The sequence below is a fragment of the Gymnoscopelus microlampas genome (genome assembly GCF_963454915.1).
Source record: "Gymnoscopelus microlampas genome assembly, chromosome: 3".
Lineage (NCBI taxonomy): Eukaryota > Metazoa > Chordata > Actinopteri > Myctophiformes > Myctophidae > Gymnoscopelus > Gymnoscopelus microlampas.
Window position 1 is genome coordinate 8,380,733 of NC_139940.1, and position 9,473 is coordinate 8,390,205.

The following is a 9,473-nucleotide window of genomic DNA, read 5'->3' on the forward strand; positions in this document are numbered from 1 at the left end:
GCAGTTTCAGCAGCACGTACTGCTGAAAATGGTCCTGGTTGTTCTCCCATTCCAGCTATGACCTGAAAGCTACTCTTGATCAGTTTGTCTGCACAGGTTACTGACTTGACTTCTTGTAAACGTTTTGATAGCATGGCTAACTCGTTTAGAGTGTCATACATGAGTGCTAAATCTAACACAAACTGCCTTGAAGTCAGCTGCTTTAACAGACCGGCAAAGCATTTCCTATCGTACACCGGTCGTTTCTCATCTGTCTTTGCAAAGCTGAAGTAAGCACATAGTGACTCAAAATCATCCCAAACTGCAGACACTGTGCGAAAGGAACTGCCTTCATATCTCTTGCTCAGCAACTTGTCAAATTTTCCCTGTCGTTTAAATCTGTCAGCATAATGTGTACTGTTGTACACAGTGTAAAATATGTCCATGAAGTTGTCAAAATTGTTCACACCACTGACATCAGACACAGTGTCATCCACAGCATGTTCCAGTTTGTGATTTAAGCAATGCCAGGTCACTATATCAGGATACAGTTCAGACATTTTTTTAGCTACTCCAGCTTTTCCGCCCCAACATGACACGAAACGTTGCAGTAATGTAGAGAGTCATTCCAAATATCACTGAAACCAATCTCACTCCAATTGGCCAAAGGGGGGCGCTATAGCAATTTTTTGAAAATGCAAACTTTAAACAGGCAAAAGTCATGCCTCGTTTGGCCGAAAGTCGTGAAACTTGCTTACACTTGTGCCTTGACTCATGAGGAACACATCTATCGCTTTGACCAGTAAGCTCCGCCCTTAGATTGTCCGCAATTTTGAGCAGTTTGAAAAACACTTAAACCCAGGATTTTTCAGCTATTTGCGTGAAACTGTATCATCTGTGTGGTCTCCTTTTTCACAGTCCCTTGTTGTTGTTGTTGTTGTTGTTGCTGTTGCTGTTGCTGTTGCTGTTGCTTTCAAACGGTTGACTTCAAGTGTCTGTTGTATTTTCAGGAGAGTATGCAGTTGTCAAGAGGTGTGTGTGTCCAAATGACTGGATTGAATGGAATCAACACTCTTATATATTTGAAGAGGCTAAGGTGGCTTGGGCTGATGCAGAGGTAAAATATACAAACACATGATTGGATCTTGTACTTTATTTCTATATGCATCTTTGTTATTATGTTATTTAACTAATATTATATTGTTCTGTAGAAAGCCTGTTTGTCTCAGGGTGGAAACCTAGCATCCATTCACTACAAAAGAGAACACACGTTCATTCAAGACCTGATACGTTCCAAAACTGGTGCAATGACTCAAGCGTGGATCGGTGGCTATGATGAAACAGGCACGGTAAGGAACATTAACCCTTATAAACTGTGTCTGATAAAACCTTACCTTATATTAAACTGACAAATGATCAGGGACGCAGAGGGCATTTTAGTACCGAAGGGGACACGTGCGCTGGGTGATGTTATGATGTTGTATTGTCATCTAGAATGGTGCTTGGATGTGGAGTGACGGTCGCCCAATGACCTTCACAGACTGGAGGAAGGGAGAAGCTAACAACAGTGGAGGACATCAGAACTGCATGGTTATGAACCATCCTGGTAAGTCACAACATTTTAACAAAATGTTTGTTTTAACAACACAAAAGTATAATAAGTGTAATAATAATAATAATAATAATAATAGTAGTAAAATAAGAACAAAAAATTAAGCAAATGCCATGTATTATGATTATTATTTATTGAGTATTTATGAGTGCTTATAGCCACAATTATATATTGTTATAAGCGGATTATAAGTATGTTATTAATGCATTATGTCATGGGATGAATAGCAAGTGTTATCCATATGTTCAACACCTGTCACCAAGTGTACAGGTATTCATATGGTAAATGTTTCTCCCCAAAATCATGATGGCTGATTTGACCGTTGACCCAAATAAACAAATTAAATAATTTCAACATAAATGTAGTTATACTCAGCACTCAGGCTTTGTAGTGCAGTAGTTGTGGTGGGGGTGATGCATTTCATAAGACACTCACAACCTAAAGCGGGGTACACACTAGGAACAGAATGGACCCATGTTATTTTTAGAGAAACTGAATTCCGGACCCAGACAGTACTGATAGCTGTCGGACCCGTACCCATATAGAACCGTTACTATACCAGAACCAGACCCGTACAAAACCAGAGGCTCCGAAATGCCCAAATGCCAAAGTTGTTTGCCAATTGGTAACGTTATTATTAAGAGTTGTCTAGCGTTAAATAAGACTTGTGTTTCTTACTTTATACCTAAACATAGCCCGCTGGTTGCAGCTGCAGCTGGCAGCGCCCCTGGTCACATGATGTAGGCCTATAATCCCAGTCAATCAATGCAGACAGTTTGTAAATTAAAATAAATCCACATTTCTTTAGATGTGTGTGTAATCCTTCTTCTTTAGCCGTTGCTAACGCAAATGATCATTTTCTGTCGCAGATGTTTGCTTGCTTGCTGTCGTACAGTGAGGACGTCTTTGCTGCTCACTCTGCCCTATGCTTACATTCTTCTGCTGATATACATGTTTTATTTTTCTTTGAGAAACTATACGAATGGATCCTGTATATTTATAAACCCATGGGACTCTATTTCTTCTATAGATACAAGCTTTTGCCATATTTCAATATACTATTTTTCGACCTCCAGTGACTGGGTACGTGGCATATAGCCAAAGCTAATTAGCATCAGGATGTGCCCGACTATTTCAACAGAGGACTACCAAAAACTGCTTCAAAAGATAGCAGTGCTGGAAACGGAATTACAGCGTTTAAGAGTGAACGTGGAAGTGAATCAACATTATGGGATTCCACAGTCTCAGATTTTTAATACCATTGTTAAACAGTCCATAAAAATGTGGTTTCAATTTAGGAAAAAATTTAATCTCACTCAGATAAGTTATCTCTTTCCATTGGTTTCCAACCATCTTTTTCCTGCATCACAGTCTGACTTTGCATTCCAGCTCTGGAGGAGAAACGGTCTGAACTTCTTATGTGACCTTTTTGTGGATAATACTTTTGTTGCCTGCTCTACACTTACAGAAAATTATAATATTCCTAATACCCATTTTTTCAGATATTTTCAAATTCGCAGCTTTGCGATACAGCACTTCACCTCATTTCCACATCTTACGGCTAAGTCAAAGTTTGATGAATGTTTAATTTGGAATCCTTCACAGAAAGCCACCATCTCAAGTATATATAATGCGATTCAAAACCTGAACCCCCTATCCTGGGTGGGTGTAAAGTCAGCATGGGAGCAGGACATAGGCATAGAGATCCCAGATGCTATATGGAACCATAGTATTGAGCGCATCCACTCTTCATCGTTTTTGTATTAGACATTTGTCTAGTTTTATTTATATAAAAATAGACAGCTTGTTTTTACTTGAACTACTTTATTGAAAAAAAGCAAGATGCAAACTCTCAAACACAACCACATTTCAAAACAGCAACAGTCAAAACAGCATGAATGATAATCAACTTGTGTTTACTTGAACTACTGTATTTAGAAAAAAAGATTTTAAAAAAGTTTCAAGAACAACCACATCATCGTAAGTGGATTCAAAACAATCTAATGAACAGTCACGTCAAATTCCAAAATCCACTACGGATTTTCGGAGATTCAGACTCAGAATCAGAATCAAAATCAGAATCAGAATCAGAACCAGGATAAGATTCAGTTGCATGTCTCATTATACTGGCCCAAGCTGAGTGGACAGCTGAGTGGGATCTGAGCCAAGTTGTCACATAACCTGTTGGATTGAACATGTCTTGAGGTGGCCCAGTTAACTTGATGAACATCAAGGCTGATAGCTGTTCAATCCGTAAGTTTTTATCAGAGGTGATAATTTCATTCAATGCCTCTTCACACACTGCAGTGCTGCATGGGATGAGTTTCGTGCAGTTCAGTAAGGGCCTGAGATCATCGGGTGTGATTTCTCCATTGCACTCAATAAAGTCCCCGAACGTATCAAGTAGGTTTAGTTCATCAAATGAACGTTCCTTCTGCAGCCTGAATCTTTGGCAAAGTTTCCTTATTTCCACCCCTCCAAATACAACATCATCCACATCCATATTCTCGTAATATCCTGGCCAATTTTCAGGGTCTAGAACTTTCAATTGTGAAATCAAATCGACACATTGTGAGTCTGACTCAGTCTGTGAGGTGGCTGATGACTCTGTAAACATTCTGTGGCTAAGAATATTGCTGAGACCGATGAGAAACTGTTGACGATTGAGGGAGACTATTTCTGGGTTGTCTATCAGCACAATTGTGCCAAACCTGCCTTCTGATACTGCAGTTTCAGCAGCACGTACTGCTGAAAATGGTCCTGGTTGTTCTCCCATTCCAGCTATGACCTGAAAGCTACTCTTGATCAGTTTGTCTGCACAGGTTACTGACTTGACTTCTTGTAAACGTTTTGATAGCATGGCTAACTCGTTTAGAGTGTCATACATGAGTGCTAAATCTAACACAAACTGCCTTGAAGTCAGCTGCTTTAACAGACCGGCAAAGCATTTCCTATCGTACACCGGTCGTTTCTCATCTGTCTTTGCAAAGCTGAAGTAAGCACATAGTGACTCAAAATCATCCCAAACTGCAGACACTGTGCGAAAGGAACTGCCTTCATATCTCTTGCTCAGCAACTTGTCGAATTTTCCCTGTCGTTTAAATCTGTCAGCATAATGTGTACTGTTGTACACAGTGTAAAATATGTCCATGAAGTTGTCAAAATTGTTCACACCACTGACATCAGACACAGTGTCATCCACAGCATGTTCCAGTTTGTGATTTAAGCAATGCCAGGTCACTATATCAGGATACAGTTCAGACATTTTTTTAGCTATTCCAGCTTTCCGCCCCAACATGACACTGGCGCCATCACTTGCAAATGAAATTAAGTGCTGCTTCAGATATGCATCATCAAAGCCATGTGAACCGAGACATTTTAACAGATGTTGCATAATGGTGTCAGCTCTTTGGTTGGGAAGGTCTATCAAATCTAGAAACAGAAACTCTGGGTCACAGATCTTGAAAGCTTCAGCTTTGAGGTACACAATCAGTGTAGTTCCAGGTCCCAGGCTAGTTGTTTCATCTAGGAGAATTGAAATGTTACCTCCTATGGCTTGGATAGATTGGCAGATTGTTCTGCGCATTTCTAAACCTATGTAGTTGGCCATTTGCGCTCCGCTGTATTCTGAGTGCAAGCCGGTGTCAATGTCAGACCCAACTTCGTCAAATAAATCCACTAAATCGTCATGTTCCGAAAATGGCATGTTGTTATATGCCAAGTAGTGCACTGATCGGAACACGTTACATGTGGCCTTGAATGGGGCATTCTTTTTGTCAAAGTATTTGCGTTGTGCAGCAATATGACCATCTGACTGTTGGTGTCTAATTATCTTTTTCCTAAGAGATGCTCTCTTGTCTTCTCCGCTGGGTGTGATGGTGTAGAAATGCCATTCATATCCCACTTGTGAACCTTGTTTTTCGAAGGCAGACAGATCCGTAATGGACGAGCAAGCTTTGCACCCCAGTTTCCCATCCTTACAGTCGATCCAGGGGTATGCCTCCTTTTTCCTGGCCCACATCTCCTCTGTCCATATAGCAAATGGTGAGCTTTCCTCCCCTGTGCTAGAGGCAGGATTCTTAGTGGAGGATGAGGGTAGAGGAATGCTCACTTCAGGTGTACAGCTACCACCTCTCTGCTGAAAAAAATAATAAACATCCGATATCATTAGAAACTGGGGCTGCACAATATAGGCTATTGCTTCAGCATCAACATCACAACTGCTATGATGCTAAAACGTCTACAACTTGTATTATCATTTGCTTAATGTATTCATTTATTAGAATAAATAATAAAACTAGCAATCAGAAGAACTTATTAAAAAAAGTATATAATGACACAATGCATTGTTACATTATTACAATTAAGGCATTTAGCAGGCGCTGCAGAGCTACTTATAGCCTAAGTGCAATTAGTATAAAGCTGTAATGACTTTTATGGTGAGGATCATATTGTTATATTTCTCATAATTGCATTATTTTGTATGCATTGTAATCACTCTTAATTTAGAGACATATTGTGTGATTATATGTCACTATAACTGGTGTTTTAAGTCATTATAATAGAACATTTGTTATAATGTGTTATACTTGTTAAAAGTATCGTGAGTATTAGTGCATTATACGTATATGTATTACCAAACACAATGACTTAACAGTAATGTTACTTGCCTCTGTGCTTCTGAATGTTTCCACACAGTGTTATAAGCAGATTATAATGCATTCTTTCTACGTATATTTATAATGGACTACAGTCATGGGCTTCATAAGAAGTGTTAACAAACAACACAGCAACTTAACTTTAACAGTATATAGTGTTACTTGCCTCTGTGCTGCTGCTGACGGTTTCATCAGACAGCTGAAGAACTGATGCTATTTTTCTTTTTCTGGTTGTGTTGTCATCATCATGTCTGTCCTCCAGTAGTGGTGGTTTCTCCTCCACATCTGACAGCAGAGCTTCCACTGGAAAGGATACTGGTGGAGGCCTTGGCCTCTTCACAAAGCTAAGTTTGCTTTGGACAAACCTCTTCTTTTTCGGTGGTTCACTCATTGTAGGTGGCTACAGTGTAGTGTGGGCCTAGTACTACACTGTGTGTTATTTATACTGTGTGTGAGGACCAGGACCTAATGGTCTTTATGCAAAGCAGGTGGGTGTGGTTATCCTCTATTGTTATGTAAGCAGGGTGCAGCACTCAGAGAGGTGAGAGAGTGAACAACACTCTAGTTCTTCATGTGCTGATGGATTTATTTTGCCACAGTCATATCACCCTTATCAATACACGGTCAAACTGTTACTACATACAAATATACAAAATAAATGAGCATTAATATTATGGTAGAAAAAAACATAACTGTTAACATATACAGTATAAATGGATTTAACAACTTCACAACCCTACAGGTATGCACATAAACAACAACACATCTCATTGGCTGCAAACCGTTGCATAGCAGTACAACTGTAAGGTATTAAAGCCTAAACCAAGTGTCCATGAACCAGACAATAATACATATGTTCCCATTTATGCAATAACTATACAGCATCATAGATTTTTTTTAACTTGAATAGAACAAACAAACCTTAGTTTCCCGCTCATGGTTTTCTCCCGCTTCATTTCTCTTCGAAAGGAGTGCTTTCCAGGCAGGCCACAAAACATCCATGAAACAAATAATATAAGGATAAAATGTGTGTTGCACTGAATTTTATTTGTTTTTTCGTTTTGACTGTATGTATTTATTTGTTTGTGTTTCTGTGCAGTCCTGGTTATTTTATTTGTATCTGTAGTACGATGTCGATGTGTAATCGTTTAAAACTGCCTACTGTTGTATTATATTGTTCTGATTTGGTTTATCTTTATTTTACACAGTGAAGTCCTACGAGTTCTGTGTAGAATCGTAATGTGTCCAGCAGATGTCAACAGAGCTCAAGCTAAGTAAGTACGCTACACATAAAATAAAATAAAACAGAAGACACAAATCAGCCAAACAAACACATATGCAAAAGTGGAAAACCAGACAATGAAGGAACACTCTATTGCTCTGAAGGAATTTGCAGCATGCAGGTGTGTGAAATTAGTTTCAATAAGGTTGCTATTGTCTGGCTTCAGAATTGGACCATTGTCAAGTAGCTTTTCATATGGAGAAGTCCATTGTTCCATTTCTCTGTAATGTGATGATCACCTCTGCATCCAGCTTTGTCTCAGGTCATCTCACTTAGCATGCAAATGCTCTTTCCCATTTCTCTTCAACCATTGAAATCAGACAATGAGCTGCAACACTTTGCTTTGGACACAACAAGTCACATTTTGTCTTTATTATTTTGGCTTGGAAAATGTAATTGAATACAAAAACTGCACTGCCCACACATGGATTACTTGGAACACTAAAGCCAATAAAATAAGCAATATCATAATGTGATGCATTGTTCTTCTTATCACTATAGCTGATGATGCTGTCACTTTGTTTTAATGTCACTGTTGTATTTTGGTTTGTCTGTATACAGAATACAGGGTTCATTATAGGGTGGTGTAGTGCCACTAGGGGATAGCATTATAATCAAGCCCAATGATAAACTAAACTGAAATGAGCTTTTCAAAAGTTAAATACACCATAAAGGTTAACCATTTAGGTTAACAATTGGGCCATTTCCTAATGGTTTGTTCTACAATGTGCATTTACAATGCCTGCATGCTTTGGTTAATGTAATGTGGTGATCACCTGCAGCTGACAAAGCACAAGTCATATTCAATCATATTATTTTGGCTAGGACATGTAAATACAAAACAACTACCATGTCCATACTTGCAGCAAAGACAATAAATTGATTAGAATGTAATGCATTCATTGTTCTTGTTTATCACTGTCATTATGTTTGATTGTCACTGTTGTTTTTTTATTTGTTTGTATCTATATTTTATACATTATAACATATGTCTTGTTTTATATAACGTAATGTAACAATGTGTTCGGTATATTGCCTTTTGTTTTATTGTATCCATTTTGAAGAATCCCTCTGGAACATTGGGCTTCAAATCTGCTAAATAAGCGACTTACAATAAGTGCATTCAACATAGGTGGGGAACGAAAACTACTAATCACCAGAAGTCCTAAGTGCATTTTCTGCAAAAACAAGCAACCAAGAGTATACCTAGCGCTAAGGTAAAAGTGCAATATATCAGCTACCTATTTCCTTAAACAGATGAGACAAAATAGCTAGATCAAATGAGCAGGAGCTAAAACAAATAAGTGTATCGACTAAACAAGATCCAATAAACAATACAACAATAAAAGAAGCGTTCGTACACATCTCAATATTATATTAATGTAAGAAAGCACAGTGAAAAACTTGACAGAGAAATTATGAAGATGTATTTTTTATTTAGAAGTTTTTATTTATTTAACCCCTACAGCCTGTAGGGTTGAGCCTGTAGGGTTGAGCTTTCTTAGTCATGCGAAGCCCTCTCATCACACATATTCAGGACTGCTGAGACACCTGGCTGATGGCTGAATAAAAAGGAGCCACACCCGGCCATTAGAGTATCTGTCTGGCCTGTTGTTTGCCTGACGGTTTGTTGGGTCGTAGGTGCAAGAAAATGCCTTCACCTGTGTTGAAGACCATGAAACTGACTTTACACACACATTTTGCACTCAAAGGAAATAAAATATATGGTAATTTATGCATTTTTTGTTAATAAAAACATAAATGTATCAGTAAATCAAAGGATATGGCACAATGGACAAGGATAATAAGCTACATTAATAAAAACGTAGATATATAGAACACATATTTATGATGTCAGATGATAATTGTTTTATAGTCATTCCCTGTTAATAAATGTGTAAAGGGTTTTATAATGTGCATCTGAGGATGCTCAGTTATTGGC

General features: G+C 38.4%; 1 long non-coding RNA gene across 1 annotated transcript; it reads left to right on the plus strand.

Moving 5' to 3' along the window:
* The first annotated feature begins 1,046 nt into the window (after window positions 1-1,046).
* LOC311041990 lies at window positions 1,047-1,559 on the plus strand. Its single transcript, XR_014600447.1, has 3 exons — window positions 1,047-1,096; window positions 1,191-1,328; window positions 1,474-1,559. It is a non-coding gene; the product is annotated as an uncharacterized lncRNA (long non-coding RNA).
* Window positions 1,560-9,473: the final 7,914 nt, after the last annotated feature.